The sequence below is a fragment of the Macaca nemestrina genome, chromosome 10, assembly GCF_043159975.1.
Source record: "Macaca nemestrina isolate mMacNem1 chromosome 10, mMacNem.hap1, whole genome shotgun sequence".
NCBI classification, from domain to species: domain Eukaryota; kingdom Metazoa; phylum Chordata; class Mammalia; order Primates; family Cercopithecidae; genus Macaca; species Macaca nemestrina.
The window spans coordinates 64,091,565-64,108,416 of NC_092134.1; positions in this window are offsets into that span (position 1 = coordinate 64,091,565).

The following is a 16,852-nucleotide window of genomic DNA, read 5'->3' on the forward strand; positions in this document are numbered from 1 at the left end:
TAGAGTGAGACTGTGTCTCAAAAATAAAAAAAAAAAAGAAGAAGAAAAAAAGAGTTAGCCTTTGGTCTTTGGTCCCCTTTATACCATTCCCAACTCAATACTAAAGATGGCCAGTTATTACATATGCTGGTTTCAGCCTTATGCTGATAAGATTAATTTTTCTTTTCAAATGTCTAAACAGTTATGACCTTATACTTTCTTGGGAGTGGAACAAGCAAATATTTGCTGCCAACCTGAACCAAAGTGACAGCATGTTATCAAGTGACTACTTCAAAGGGATCCCCTTAATTATCTCCCCTGGGGAAGAAGTTAAGGGCAGTTATCCATTTATAATCCTATCATTCCATTTGAGGTAAGTTTAATGAGCAATCTATTTAAAAATAAAATAGCAAGTAAGCATGATTTGAGGGCACAGATTATTTTTCTTCCTCAGAAATTTTGTATGTATTGCATGTTCTTTTTGATGCAATGTATGCATTTTATCTTTTTACGAAAGTTGCTTACAGACCCTAGATTACTTTGTTGTATTACAGTGGATAATAGTTATGATTTACTCATTTGTTTCTCAAGATAGAGAAAAATAATTATTTATGGTGAGTGTTGGGTGCTTCAGGCCTGGGAAAGGGAATCTGACTAAGGGTTTCTCACACTTTTGACTATTCCCCAAAACTAAAGCCATCCTGAAAAGATGAAGATTTGCCATAATGTAAGATATTCTAAACAATGTGCTATAGCCCTCTGTTTTGTTCTGTTTTTAGATAGGATGTAAGGCCAGTTTTGTTTTGTTTTGCTTTGTTTTGTTTTGTTTTGCTTTTTTGGAGATAGGGTCTTGCTCTGTTGCCCAGGCTAGAGTGCAGGGGCGCAATCTTGGCTCACTGCAGCATGAACTCCTGGGCTCATGCAATCCTCCTGCCTCAGCCTCTCAAGTAGCTGGGACCACAGGCGAGTAGCTGGGACCACAGGCGAGTAGCTGGGACCATAAGCGTGTGCCATCACACCTGGCCAACTTTTTAAATTTTTAGTAGAAACACAGTCTTGCTATGTTGTCCAGGCTGGTCTTGAACTCCTGGACTTAAGCAATCCTCCTGCCTCAGCCTCCCAAAGTGCTTGGATTACAAACATGAGCCACTGCACCCAGCTCTGTTAGGCCATTCTTGTGTTGCTATAAAGAAATACTTGAGACTGGGTAATTTATAAGAAAAGAGGTTTAATTGGCTCATGGTTCTACAGGCTGTTCAGGAAGCATGGCATCGGCATCTGCTACTGGAGAGGCCCCAGGAAGCTTACAGTTATGGAGGAAGGTGAAGGAGGAACAGGTATTTCACATGGTGGGAGCGGGAGCAAGAGAGTTGCCAGGGGTTGGGGTAGTGCCACACTTTACAACAACCAGATCTCGTGAGAACTCACTCACTATCACCAGGACAGTACCAAGCCATGAGGGATCTGCCCCCATGACCCAAACACCTCCCACCAGGCCCCAGCTCCAACATTGGGGATTATAATTCAACAGGAGATTTGGATGGGGATAAATAACCAAACTGTATCACAGGGTCTCACTCTGTTGCCCAGACTGGAGTGAAACAGTGCAATCATGTTTTTTCAGCTTTGATTTCCCAGGCTCAGGTGACTCTCCCACCTACAGGCATGTACCACCACACACAGCTAATTTTTCATTTTTTGTAGAGACAGGGTCTCGCTATGTTGCCAAGGTTGGTCCTGAACTCCTGGGCTCAAGCAATTCTCCTGCCTTGGCCTCCCAAAGTGCTGGGATTACAAGCATAAGCCACTATGCCCTCTTTTGAAAGTGGTGGGTTGGGCACACAGGTTTCTCTCTGTTCACTTTCCAAATTACATTAAAGTATCAACAAAAGGAATATGAAAAGGTATAAACCAACAAGGGCAAAGGAAAAGCAGACGAGATGATAATAGATGAGAAATGTCAATAAAAGTTTATAATACAGAGTGGCTGAGTAGTAACTAATTTAGGATAATGGAGAGAGCTGACACCTGAGTGCCTGGAAAAAGGGGAATCACTACAGAGCAAACTAACTTGTGCCTTAGATCCTGGAAAAAAACTAGGTAATTCTGAAGGCAGGACTGCACGGCAGTGCTATAAACAGAAAGGCAGGTTGGAAATCTGTATATGAAACAGTTAAGCCCCAGATTTTCTCCCCCAGACCAGGAAACCAGGTTGCTGCCTTTCCTCAATCCTAGAAGAAGGATGAGAAGATCAGTCTTTGGAGATGATGAACCAGAGACTCTGGACTTGGGACTCAAGGCATGACTAAAGACAGGGGATAATGCCATAATGAAAATAGAGGCATTAAATACAAATCTGCTTTCTGAAGAGTAAGCCAGTCACCCAGCTCTCAACCTGCCTGAACCGAGCTCCTCGATGTCTGGCTGCCAAAACCACCTCCCAGGCAGGAACCAGTAGGATTCTCTCTGGAGTAAATATCTGAACCAGGAGAAAAGACCTATAGATATTATTATTTGGGGCCCACAGTGAAATGGCCAGTCTCGATCAATTGCTTGTGGTGAGATGTACCCAGGCTTACAGATTTTCTGCTCAGCTCTTTAGTGCTTTATATTACTCTTACACAATCAGTGGAGGATACTTGATGAAAGACACTATTGTGAAATACAGAGACATTAATATCAAAAGAAACATTTCGAGAAGAAGAACTCAAAGGAAACAGAGGCAAAACAAAATAAGACATAAGCTACAACGAATATCTCAGGGAGATAAGAGAAAATAAGAGAAAGAAAGGGAGGGAGAAAGAGAGGAGTGTGTTTTAGGCCTTGAAGGGAACTCTAAGAGAGAGGTTCCGAGAATATTTTAATCGATAGTGGAATTATTAAAGTAAAGGTGATTATTTTGAAGGCTTCCTCATTCATCTGCATATATGAACTCTGTCATATTTGTTGAGGCAGTCATATTACTTTATAGTCATCTTTCTTCTGCAGCTCATCTCTACCCAGATCTGTGTTCTCTTAAATTCCAATGGAAATAAGTGAACTATTTTCACAGAGCTTCATGAGCAGCATTCAAATAACATATAAGCCGTGTAAAAAGTAACTAGAAAGAATATCTCAGTACAGTGTTCTTTTGGTAGGGTCATTTTTATTGCATAGTTAAAAAAAAAAAAGATTTAAAACTCTTGCAAGAATAGCATTTGTATTTCCTGGAAGAAACACAAGTTGCCATGCTTCCAGAATGCTACCTCCTATCCAGACTATTGTTTGGGAAACAAATTCCACTGAGAGAGAATAAGCTGGGGAGGAACTTTCTGAGGCCACTGGGTATTGACAAGGTAAACTTGGTCATATCTAGGGTGACAGTGGCAGCAGATTCCAAGACTGGTAGCACTCTGCATCTCACTCCCATGTGGGATCCAGGGCAATGGCAAGAGGTCTCTTGGATGGCGCATAGCTGCTGGAGAAATTGAACACAAATTCTCCAGCAGCCCCTGCCTTGGGCATCAACAAAGGTTGGAAAAGGAGCCTCCTGCCTTTGAATGACCACGTCAGCTTGGGCAATAACCACTGTCTGAGCAGCTCAGGTATAACCATGACGGGCTGAAGCTCTAAGGTGTTCCCCAGGTTTTCGGAACTTCGTAGTTTTTTTGAGACTCCTAGAAGCTCCTGGACAGGAGAGCAGCTTAAAAAGTTTAACGAAAACTAGCATTGCCTCACCACACGGGGGAAGTGGGGCTTAGAGACATATTTTGTTAGATTTGGGAAGAAAGCAAAGTGATGTTTCTTACATCCATTTATGGTACACCAAATCTATACTAACCACACTATTTGATCTAGACTTGCTTGCTCTGATTAGAATGCGATCAGAAAGCAGAAAATGAGATGATTCCTGCGGGCTCTAGGGATTAAACTATTTTCCTGAAACTAGCTCGTTGTTGTCATGACTCAGGTCACCATTAACTCCAGAGGTAACCCTAGGTCGTTTTCTTTTCTTTTCTTTCTTTTTTTTTTTTTTAGAGACAGATTCTCACTCTGTCACCCAGGCTGGAGTGCACAACGTAACTCACTACATCCTTGAACTCCTGGGCTCAAGCCACCCTCCTGCCTCAGTCTCCAGAGTAGCTGGGACTACAGGCACGTACCACACACCTGGCTAATTATTTTAATTTTTGTATAGACGGGGTCTCACTTTGTTGCTCAGTCTGGTCTTGAACTCCTGGGCTCAAGTGATCCTCCCACCTTGGCCTCCCAAAGTGCTGAGCTTGTAGGCATGAACCACTATGCCTGGCCAGTGTTTAGATTTTCAATGGTCCACACTAGTGAGCCAGACCCCTCTGTCTTTATAATCTTGTTTCACTCTAATTTATGTCACTACTATATATTTTTTGTTCCTGCAATCTTGTTTTTGCTATTAGTATTAAGTAATTAAAATATTACCTGTGTCAGTATATCAGAAAAATGAATTTTAAAAACCTCAGAATGTCACTGATGCAGATAAATCTAAATTGTATTAATGGAGAGAAGCATTGGCATGGCTTTTGTTAGAGGGTGCAAATAACCACTTGGTAGTGAAGCAGTGCTGCTTCCTTGAAGTTACTGAGGACGTTGGGATACTGTGGTTAGGACAGCTGCATTTCACTCATGACTCAACTGAGGCTGCCCTGTGGCGTTTGGCTTAGGGGTGCAGAGGACCTAGATTCATTTCTGTTGTGGCAGCATGGCTGCTAGGAGAATATACAGGGAGTGAGAGAGTTGGGATGTAGGGAGCAATACCCTCTGACTCTCCAGGGGACATTAGACGCTGAAAGGTTAAAGTGAAGTAATTACTTTCTCAACTAGTGGAGCTGCTATGTACCAGTCTTGTGAAACAGGACGAGCACCCCTACCAGCTGCCCCCTGCAAGTCCAGGAGCCGGGCCATGGGTCAGAATGACTTTCTGTGGGAGTAGTCCCTATGAGGAGTAGGGCTTGACCCCAATCCAAAGGTGGCATTTCGTTGGCTCCTGAGGCACATGGGTTGCTAAGAAATGGTAACTAATTTAGGATTGGCTAATTCAGACTAGTGTATTTTTTTTCCAAGTATTAGTGATCACAGTGTGTTCTTTTTTGTTTTCTTTCTTCCTGTTGTGATTGGCATGCAATCTGTTCTTTTAGCACTCAATATCCCTGTAATTTGAGGTCCTGCTCATTGCAAAATAGATCAAACAAGTTAGATAATTTCCTTCCCGGGTTTTCTGACACCGTCTAAACTCCAGAAATCATATAACTTTAATTTATGCTATGGTCTTGCTGCTGTTGCATTTTGGGTCAGGTAACTGGTTAATTCTGAAAGGAAATAATACTATTCACCATAATTCACCATACATCACAGGGCTGGGTAATGGGGAATTATTTCTACTATATTGCCAATACTGTGCTACAACAGTCTCTAGCAAAAGCCACATGTTACTATGTTTAAAATCTGTCACTTGATCACTTGGCCTAATAAATAGCACTAGCCTAGTAGGGGTATTGCTAGGCTCTGCCATGCATTTTACCTCCAGCCACAGAGGAGAATTCACCATTTCTGGTATTTGCTGTGCATTTACTCTGTTCTTTGCTTCTCTCTTGCTCTTTCCTCAATCTGCTATGCCCTTCCCCACCTACTCTGCCTATGGAAAGCCTCTTAATTCTACAAAGTCTTCAAGAAGTACAAGCCAGCCAGGGGACTGAAGGAATTGAGGTTAGGTGGGCAGTGTTCTAAATAGAGAAAGTCATATAAGCAAAGGCAGAGAACAAAGAGAGTAGGCCATATCTGAAAGAATCACTGAAAATAGTTTTTAAAAAGTAACAACATTTCAGTTAAAGGGATATTTAGAGTTAAGACTCTTTCAGAGTTATGTTTAAAGTTCAAAAACAGTTTTGTAAAGGCATCCTGGCTTTTAAGTTCTTAAGTTGCTTTTAATATGCTTCTTACAGTTGTTGCCTTTGCCATGGGTCATACTCTCATGCACTTATTGGGAAATAATTTGTTTGACAATGTTTTATCTAGCAGCTATTATCCGCTAGGCAGCACCGCGCAAGGAACTCAGGTTCTGGTAGGAACTAGGCAGATAACATCCTTGCCCTCATAGAGTTTATAGAATAGTCATGCTGATTGAAAACAATTTTAAGTGTGGTGAGTACTTCAGAAATAGAAGCACTGTATTTATAGAAGAAATTAACAAAAGTGATAAACCTGTCTAGGAGGTTCTAGTTGAGACCTGAATGATCAGTTATAGTTAGCCAAATGAGAGAGGTAGGGAAATTGTGGAGAGAGAGTGGGGCTGAAACAGCATGTTCTAAAATCCAGAGGCAAAATGCAAGAACAGGTTGATGAAGAACCTGAAAGAAGTGCTAGAATGTCTAGTAAAGACATTTGGACTTGGCCAGGCATGGTGGCTCGTGCCTGTAATCCCAGCACTCTGGGAGGCCAAGGCAGGCAGATCATGAGCTCAGGAGATCGAGACCATCCTGGCTAACACTATAAAACTCCGTCTCTACTAAAAAATACAAAAAATTAGCCAGGCATGGTGGTGGGTGCCTGTAGTCCCAGCTACTTGGGAGGCTGAGGCAGGAGAATGGTATGAACCCAGGACGGGGAGCTTGCAGTGAGCAGAGATTGTGCCACTGCACTCCAGCCTGGGCGACAGAGTGAGACTGCCTCAAAAAAAAAAAAAAAATTTTTTTTTAAATTTTTAAAAAATATATAAAAAAAAAAGACATTTGGACTTTAAATCTGTAAGTGCTAGAATGTCTGGTAAAAGACATTTGCCACTGGATAAAGTGGCAAAGAGAAATGAGATTGAGGTCAGGGTGGGAGAGGCAGGGCCACATCTAGGCACTTAATCCCAAAGACAGTGGGATTTAGGACTTAATCCCAAAGACAATGAGAAACTATTCATGAGTATTAAAGTGGAGAGTAACAGGCTCAAAATTTTTAAAGAAATCACTCTAGACTGGCTTCAGAGACAGTTGCTAGAGAACTGACAAATAATCTAGATGGCAGGTGATGATTGCCTATGGAGAGAACTGAGAGAGCTCAAGAGATATTTAGGAGGTTGAATAGTCAGCCTACTAAACTGGCGATTACTTAGACTATTTGGAGATTAAGAAAAAAGGGAAAGGAAACAATACTAGCTTTTGTTTATCACATACTTACAAAGCGCTAGTCCATTAATAAACATTACCTATAATTCTTACAGGGATTTTATAAGTATTATTTCAATTTTACAAATAAAGAAAGAAAGAAATATAGCTAATAAATGCGAGAGCAGAGATTTGGATTCAGGTTCAGTTACATCCTTTTTTCAGTCTACCATACTACCTTGTAAACATTGAAATGAAAAAGGAATAAATTCTGTTGAGACCCAATTCTCATGCTTTGACAAGCTGTAACATCTTTGCCTACCCCTTGTCTGATTTCAGTTCCGATATAGTTGTGCCAACCCATTATATTCTTTTTAATTTTTATTTTAGTTTATTTTGTTATATTTTGTAGATGGGTCTTGCTATGTGGCCCAGGCTGGAGCGCAGTGGTTATTCACAGGCATGGGTATAGTACACTACAGCCTTGAACTCCTGGGCTCAAGTGATCCTTCCACCTCAGCCTCCTTAGCAGTTGGGACTATAGGCCAGACACCACCACACCTCGTTTATATATTTATTTTAAAGGTATGAGTTTTCTGTAAGAGATTGGTCTAATAGCAGGCAATGCCATTGAACGCTTAGAGGCTATTTAAAAAAATCAATATCCTTGATGTGGAACAATGATAAAATCATTCTGAAGGACTTTTGATTTCTTTCTCAGTGCTCTATTATTTCCATTATTTTTAAGCTTCCAAGGCCAAAGTAATTAGAACTTTGGCTGGATCTCACTTCCCCCTTTCCCATTATAAAGAAAACATTTTTCTTCCCACTTTGGTCAAGTTACAAAGATCTTTCCTCAATTTACACAATAACTGGGCATTCAACATTGAGAAATTATAATGAAATCATCAACTGATTTTTCAGACTTGATGAAATGCAGTCTTGTTTGCAAAGAAACATAAGTGTTCCCATTTTAACTTCCTCTTTCTAGAAGGGTATTCTGATTTCAGTTCTGTATTAAATAAGATCTTTGGATATAAGTTCTGTATAATCTTTTCATTTTGTATTTTTAAAGTTTTGTTTTTATTTTTACCGTTTTTTTTTTTAAGTTAGGTTCTGTATAATCTTTTCATTTGTGCCTATCTAATTGCATGTTTATTAAATTCCCTCTCACTGAACTAGTGATTTCAATCTGTAAATGAGCTCTGGTAACATCACAAAATGTTGATGAAAGAGGGTTGTAAATAGGATAATGGGATCACATATGTGGGTTGCATTTTTCTCCCTCTTGACAAATATTTTACTGCAAAGCAAATAAGTTAAAATACTTAACTTCCTATTAATGATGATTTGTATATACACATTTACTTGAAGAGGATGCTGGTCTCCCTTTTGGCATCACTCTAAGTTGCTTTGGGTACAGCTACACTATCTTATTCTTTTCTCCCCAACTCCCCCAACTCCAGTACACAATAGCTCTGTGAGGTGGCTGCTTGCCAGCATGGAAATACTCAATTTCCACCTCCGTCAAGTAGAAACTGAACCCACAAATGTAGTGCCATTTACACCCAGGCCTTGCAATCAAGTCAGCCTGACCCAAAGAGGATGAAGGCTGGTATCAGTGTCTCACACATCTATTTTGTGTGGGTTTTTTTAGTTCCAGAAACACTGTGTTGAGATCACACATTTATTTTAGAAAATAATTTCTTTGACTGCTGTTTCAAACTGACATGTAATTGAAGAGTAACTTAGTAAATTAGAAATGTTATTTTAAAAATAGGATGCTAAACCTTAATCTGCTAAAAAAAAGAAATGAATTTTTTTAACATCTAGGAAGTAAAGGTATTTTAAGTTTCCACGGTAAGTGTGCCATCTTCTAAAACAGAAAAGTTTTTTTTTTTTTTTTTTTTTTTTGAGACAGAGTCTTGCTCTGTCACCCAGGCTGGAGTACAGTGGCTGGATCTCAGCTCACTGCAAGCTCCGCCTCCCAGGTTCACGCCATTCTCCTGCCTCAGCCTCCGGAGTAGCTGGGACTACAGGCACCCGCCACCTCGCCCGGCTAGTTTTTTGTATTTTTTAGTAGAGACGGGGTTTCACCGTGTTAGCCAGGATGGTCTCGATCTCCTGACCTCGTGATCCGCCCGTCTCGGCCTCCCAAAGTGCTGGGATTACAGGCTTGAGCCACCGCGCCTGGCAACAGTAAAGTTTATACACACACATACACACACTTGACTACTATTTATTTGAGGAAAAAAGGTAGTAAAATAAACCTAAACACATAAAAACTACACTTAGAATTATCATCCCTACGTAAGGAATTCAATCACACTGCAAGTTAAATCTCGCCTGTGGAGTGTAGAATCTATTTTAGACCTAAAGGGTGTGGACTTCATGATAACTTCATGTTGGTACATGGCTTCTTACTAATCCCCTTAACTCCAGGTTTTCTCTCTTCTGACCCACTCCACACCCAGAGCATGCCATTCTTGAACTCAGACGACTTAGTGTTTAACACACACATATGTCATTACATGCCATCTATGACTTCATATTCTATTGTTGTTTGCTGTTGTATTGTCTTTATAATTACTATCATGAGCTTTTTGAGGGCTTATTATGCTCCTTTAAACCTTTTCTTCTGCCTTACCAGTAAGAAGCTTTCATTTGTACAATGTAGACACTCAACAAATTTGGTAAAATCACTGTATAAAAAATATATCCCACCTACAATTAAATTGTTGCTCTTCTCTTTTGAACATGTGTTTTAAAACAGGATTGTTTTAAAACAGGATTGTTTTAAAACAGGATTGTTTCAAAACAGGATGTGTTTTAAAACAGGACTTTACACATGATACAATGAAGTAACACAAAGTTCTAAATAAAAGCCAACCACAAACTACAGAGGGATGTGGGGTCTTTTTATTATTAGAAAATAATTACAAAATATAGCTTAGAGTTAAAAAAAAAAAAAGAGGGAGAATAATTTTTATTTATTTATTTAATTTATTGTTTTTGAGATGGAGTCTCGCTCTGTCATCCAGGCTGGAGTAGAGTGGCACGATCTCAGCAAACCGCAACTTCTGCCTCCTGGATTCAAGTGATTCTCCTGCCTCAGCCTCCCGAGTAGCTAGGATTACAGGCACCCACCACCATGCCCAGCTATTTTGTATTTTTAGTAGAGACAGGGTTTTACCACGTTGGCCAGGATGGTCTCAAACTCCTGACCTCAAATGATCCGCCCACCTCAGCCTCCCAAAGTTCTGGGATTATAGGTGTGATCCACCACGTGAGCCACTGTGCCTGGCCGAGAGAATAATTTTTAAAAATACACAGTTAATTTAGTCCTCTGGAATACATTAGAAATAAAACCATATGTTTGAGGCACAGGATTTCTCATACCAATCTAGGTAGAAACTATTTGAAGGTATGATTCAATACTTCATTTAAAGTTAATAAGGGATTGGGTGCCGTGGTTCACACCTGTAATCCCAGCTCTTTGGGAAGCCAAGGTGGGCAAATTGTGTAAGCCCAGGAGTTCGAGACCAGCCTGGGCAACATGGCAAAACGCCATCTCTACAAAAAATACAAAAAATTAGCTGGGTGTGGTGGCATGTACCTTAGTCCCAGCTACTTGGGAGGCTGAGGCAAGAGGATTGCTTAAGCCCAGGAGGAGCAGAGGTTGCAATATGCTGAGATTGTACCACTGCACTCCAGCCAGGGTGACAGAGTGAGACCCTGTCTCAAAAAAAAAAAAAATAAAGTTAATATGGACCAAAAGAATTCCACTTTCATTGCCAAGAACACTATAATCTTATTATAGAATAAGGTCCTGTGTAACATTGGTTACAAAGTTTAAGAATTTATCTATTCATTAATTCAATATAATAAAAGCTTTCTTTTTTAATTGAGACAGGGTCTTGCTTTATTGCCCAGACTGGAGTACAGTGGTGTGATCATAGTTCACTGCAGCCTCAACCTCCTGGGCTCAAGGGATCCTCCTGCCTCAACCTCCTGAGTAGCTGGGACTACAGGTGCACCACCAGCACACCAGGCTAATTTCTCATTTTTTGTAGAGATAGGGTCTCACTATGTTGCCCAGACTGGTCTCAAACTCCTGGGCTCAAGCAATCCTCCCATCTCAGCATCCCAAAGTGCTGGGATTACAGGTGTGAGCCACTGCGCCCAGCCAATAATAAACATTGACTGAATATTTTTCTATGTAAGAGGCACGGTATTGATGCTGAGGATACCAAGGTGAAAAAACATGGTTGTTTTCTTCTACAGAACATGCAAACCCACAATTATAATCCAATATAATAGTTTTAATGGTGATAGCCACAAAGTGATGACAGAGCACGGAGGGAACCTGAAGTCTGTCTGGAAGAGATGGTGAATGCTTCATAGCATTTCAGCTGAATGAGAATTGGGGGAAGAATAGAATTTTGTTTAGTGGACAAGTAGGGTAGAAGACTTGTGGTAGAAACTTCCAGTACTCACCCATATCTAGTTCCCTCTCCTTCCAGGCACAGGGGAGAATTATAATTCCCTGTCCCCTTGTAGAGTTAGGCAGAGTGATGTAGATAAATCTAGGCAATGAGCTATGGATAGAAATGTCATTTCTAAGTTGAAACATTTAATTTCTGGTACAAAACACTCCAGTGCTCTTACTTTTCCTTGGCAACTGATGAAGCTGTGTGTTTCAGAAAGTGTAGCTACTTGATGGTGGAACCTCTGGCAGCCTGAGCGTCTGAGTGACTATGTGGAGCAGAGCCACTTGCTAAAGTGTGATAGGCATTTTGGAATGAATAAGGAATAAAATGTGTGCTAAATCATCGAAATTTTGAAATTGTGTTATTTCAGCATTCCAGGTAGAGGTGAACATATTTAAAAATAAAAGAAAGGAAGAACAGACAAATCTTCCATGCAGAAGAATTTCAAGTACTTTATGTAGATAGTCTACCCTAAAGGAAGTATTGAGGCTGTACATAGTGACTTCCTTCCAAAGAATACAGTATGGAAACAAGGTAAAAGAGTAATTTCACAGGAGAGAAACCTGACAAATTCTGCTTCAGTCAGTAGATCAACGTTAACATCAACAGTGATAAGGCGTGTTGATAAGTACGCATCCTTGATATGATGTGATGAAAATGGCATTTGCCTCTGTGGTCTTTCTCTCCAAAACATATAACCCCAGTTTCATCATAAGAAAAACATCAGACAAACCTCAACTGAAGATTATTCTACAAAATACCTAACGGGTACTCCTCAAAACTGCCAAGCTTATCAAAAACAAGGAAAGTCTGAGAAACTACTACAGCCAAGAGAAACCAGAAGAGATACAACAACAAAATGTTATATGCCACCCTGGATAAGATCCTGTAACAGAAAAGGAGCATTAGGTAAAAACTAAAAAATCTGAATAGAGTTTGAACTTTAGCTAATAATAACATATCAATATTGGTTCATTAATTGTAACAAAGGTACCTTATTGATGTAAGATGTTAGTAGTAGGGGAAAGTGGGTGTGGGGAATACAGAAATGAACTGTCTTATCTTCAGGATTTTTCTGTAAATCTCGAATTATGCTAAAATTAAAAGTTTATTTAAAAATAAACACTGCCTGGGCAACATAGTGAGATTCTGTCTGTTAAAAAAAAAATTGGGTAGGCATGATGTTACATGCCTGTAGTCCTAGTGTAGCAGGACAAGCCACAGACAAAACCCCTCAGACACTGAGTTAAAGAGGGAAGGGGTTTATTCGGCCGGGAGCGTCGGCAAGACTCCTGTCTCAAGAGCTGAGCTCCCTGAGTGAGCAATTCCTGTCCCTTTTAAGGGCTCACAACTCTAAGGGGGTGTGTGTGAGAGGGTCGTGATTGAGCAAGCAGGGGGTATGTGACTGGGGGCTGCATGCACAGGTAATTGGATCGGAACAAAACAGGATAGGGATTTTCACAGTGCTTTTCCATATAATGTCTGTAATCTACAGATAACGTAACCGATTAGGTCAGGGGTCGATCTTTAACTACCAGGCTCAGGGCGCAGCGCCGGGCTGTCTGCCTGTGGATTTCATTTCTGCCTTTTAGTTTTTACTTCTTCCTTCTTTGGAGGCAGAAATTGGGCATAAGACGATATGAGCGGTGGTCTCCTCCCTTACTAGCTACTCTGGAAGCTGAGGTAGGAATATCACTTAAGCCCAGGAGGTAGAGGCTGCAGTGAGCCGTCATTGTGCCACTGCACTCACTCCAGCCTGGGTTGCAGAAGGAATCTCTGTCTCAAAAAAAGAAAAGAGAAAAGAAAGGAAAAAAAGGTGTGTTTCACATGTCCATGTGAAGAAATCACCAAACAGGCTTTGTGTGAGCAACAAGGCTGTTTATTTCACCTGGTTGCAGGTGGGCTGAGTCCAAAAAAGGAGTCAGCAAAGGGTGGTGGGATTATCATTGGTTCTTACAGGTTTGGGGATAGGCGGTGAAGTTGAGAGGAATGTTTTGGAGGCAGGGGTTGAAGCTCACCAAGTACATTCTCAAGGGTGGGGAGTATTACAAAGAAACTTCTTAAGGTTGGGGGAGATTATAAAGAACCTTCTTAAGGGTGGGGGAGATTACAAAGTACATCGATCAGTTGGTGGGGGCAGAAATAAATCACAACGGTGGAATGTCATCAGTTAAGGCTATTTCCACTTCTGTGGATCTTCAGTTGCTTCAGGCCATCTGGATGTATACACAAACGTCGCTGGGGACATGATGGCTTAGCTTGGGCTCAGAGGTCTGACAATAAGAAAGAATGTGGTATGCTGTGGAAGTTCCTTTCAAAGTAGGAAGTGGAAGTGAAGAGCCTGGCTAGGTAAATGAAGAATCTTTTATGCTATTCAAAGGAGATTCCATTTTTATTGTATAGGTTAGGTGAAGGATCCCTAGAAGATCTATGGATAGGCTTCAGAGGTGTTGCTATACCTCCAAAATTATATAAAATTATATTGCATATTTTTCTCAGAAGAAAGTGAAAAGCTTTATTTATTCTCAAAAGTGTAAGTACCTAAAATATGTTATAATCATTGCTGAAGGCAATGTAAAAACTGAAGTCTTCTGAGTAAAAGAAATGACACAATTGTATTTTTTTGTGTGCTAAAAAGGATCACATAGCTCACTTTTTGCTAGTACAGACTAAAGTGATTTTGTGCGTGGGGGTGGGTGTGTGCATGTTTGGAGAAGGAAGGCCAAAATTAAAGGCAAGTTGATAATAAAGACAGTGATCTTCAAACTTTTGAACGTGGTACATTTTGCAACGGGAGAAAACTGTTGGGATTCACTCAGGTTGGTGGCAGAAAGGGTAAAGGGAAATATTAGGGAAAATTATAGGAAATAGTCACAAACCTTTTAGAAGGCCAAAAGGTTACATAGCTTGTAATAATTGAACAGGCCAAGGCAGCTGGCTCTTACCTTAGAGCATTAGGTCATAGAGTCAATACAAGGGACAACAGAGGCTTCCCCAGTTAAGTCTGTTTACCCTACTTCCATTAACCTTTGAGCCAGATGGCCTTCTCTGGGGAGGTCAGCCAAGGATATTGCCCCCTAATGGTATTTGTCACGCGCGCCCGTGTGAAGAGACCACCAAACAGGCTTTGTGTGAGCAACAAGGCTGTTTATTTCACCTGGGTGCAGGCGGGCTGAGTCCGAAAAGAGAGTCAGCAAAGGGTGGTGGGATTATCACTAGTTCTTACAGGTTTTAGGATAGGTGGTGCAGTTAGGAGCAATGTTCTGTGGGCAGGGGGTGGATCTCACAAAGTACATTAAGAATCTTCATAAGGGTGGGGGAGACTACAAAGTACATCAATCAGTTAGGGTGGGGCAGAAACAAATCACAATGGTGGAATGTCATCAGTTAAAGCTATTTTCACTCCTTTTGTGGATCTTCAGTTGCTTCAGGCCATCTGGATGTATGTGTGCAGGTTACAGGGGATATGATGGTTTTTAGCTTGGGCTCAGAGGCCTGACAGTATTTACCTTAGACCAGGGTACCTGAGCTTTCATCATTCCTAGAACTACTCTCTTAACCATGTTAATTACCCACAAGTGTGTTTACTCAAAGCTTCTGTTGTTAATTGTATACTAAATAAATGCCTGGAATTCGAGCTGCTCAGGGCCGGCCACAGTGACAAACCTCTCTAGGTGTGCAGGTGGCCGGACACTTAGCTGGACTGGCAAAACAGAATATCTGTGTGTCAGTGTACGTTTTATTCATCCATCGTTTGTGTCAGGGTCTGAGGGCAGACCCCCGCAGCTAATGCCCTCACGTGTGAGGAGCAATACCTCAACTGGTGCCCTGTGTAAGGAAACCCGTGGGAGGAAAGCCGTGTGAGGCCAGTCAGGGGTCTGCAGAAACAGACTCCCCGCAGTTGGAGCTCCTCATGAAGCAAGCTGCCCAGGAAGCAAGACCGCCCTCATGAGGAAAGCTGCAAAGGAAGCCTGAAGTAAAAGCGACAGACACCCCGGAAAACAAAGGTGAAGACAGGAACCGCGCGGTCAAGTCAGTAGTAATCAGTAAGTCATTGGTGCCCACTCAAGGTTACCAAGTTCTGGGGGAAGCTGGGCCAAACTGAGTTTTCATCATGGTGAAAGGACACAAAGATAGATGTGTACTCGCCACCCCCCCGCTACACCCTTTGTTCTGCTCTCTAATCTTTGCACATACCAGAGATTTCATAAGTTCTGTGAGTACCTGTTTTTCTGCACGTACCAGAGATTTTGTTTTGCACATACCAGAGATTTCGTAAGTTCTGTGAGTACCTGTTTTTCTGCACGTACCAGAGATTTTGTAAGTTCTGAGGCAAGGTCACAAGACGTGTTTAAGTAAGATAAACTCTTGCTGCCATAAACCTGCTCTCCCGCCTCAAAGGTTGAACCGAAATATCAGAAATGGCAGGAACCAATCATAGTTAGCCAAATCGCCTTGTTCAAACACTAGCCAATCATATATCTGATTTGTATAATAACTCTATGCCCACTTTTCTTAGACTATATAACACTGCTCAGAGCTCAGTGGGGGAGCTCTCCTGCCCGTCTTGTTTCACGAGCGAGTGAGAGTTCCAGGTTCGAACCTGTAATAAAGATCCTTGCTGCTTAGCTTTGACTCTGGACTCTGGTGGTCTTCTTCGGGGAATAAACGGTCTGGGCATAACAAATGGGGGCTCGTCCGGGATTTCCCCCAAGCCCACCAGACCCCCAAGTCAATGGATCTTAATCTGTAGGTAAGCCAGCTTTGTCACTGTCTCTGTCTTTATCTCTGTCTGTCCCCCTGAAATTTCGCGAAACCTGTAATCCGTAATCTGTATTGGTCTGTTCTGTAAGTGGCACGGTCTTGGCGGACGCGCTAAAAGACAGCCACTCGGGACTGGTGGGAGACGTCCCCCAGTGCCCATCTGGGGGCCTCCATCCTTGGTTGCCCCGTCTGACTCAGGTCGGAAGTCCGACACGCGCTCGCAAAGGCTCATCGTTTGTCACTGTCTGTCCGTTATTGTTAAGTGTTGAGTGTAAGTCCAAAACGAAACATAAAACCTTTTCTTCCCCTTCCAGGACTGGACCTGTCAGATACTTCCCTCTGCTTCACACTCATTTTCATCCCTCCTTCTCTTTGTAGGAGCAGTCCAAAGATGGGCAACAACCAGAGCACGCCGCTCTCACTCCTTGTTACCAATTTCAAGGATGTGAAGGCTCGGGGGTGTAACTTAAGCATAGAACTAAAGAAAGGAAAGCTAGTTACTTTCTGCCATTC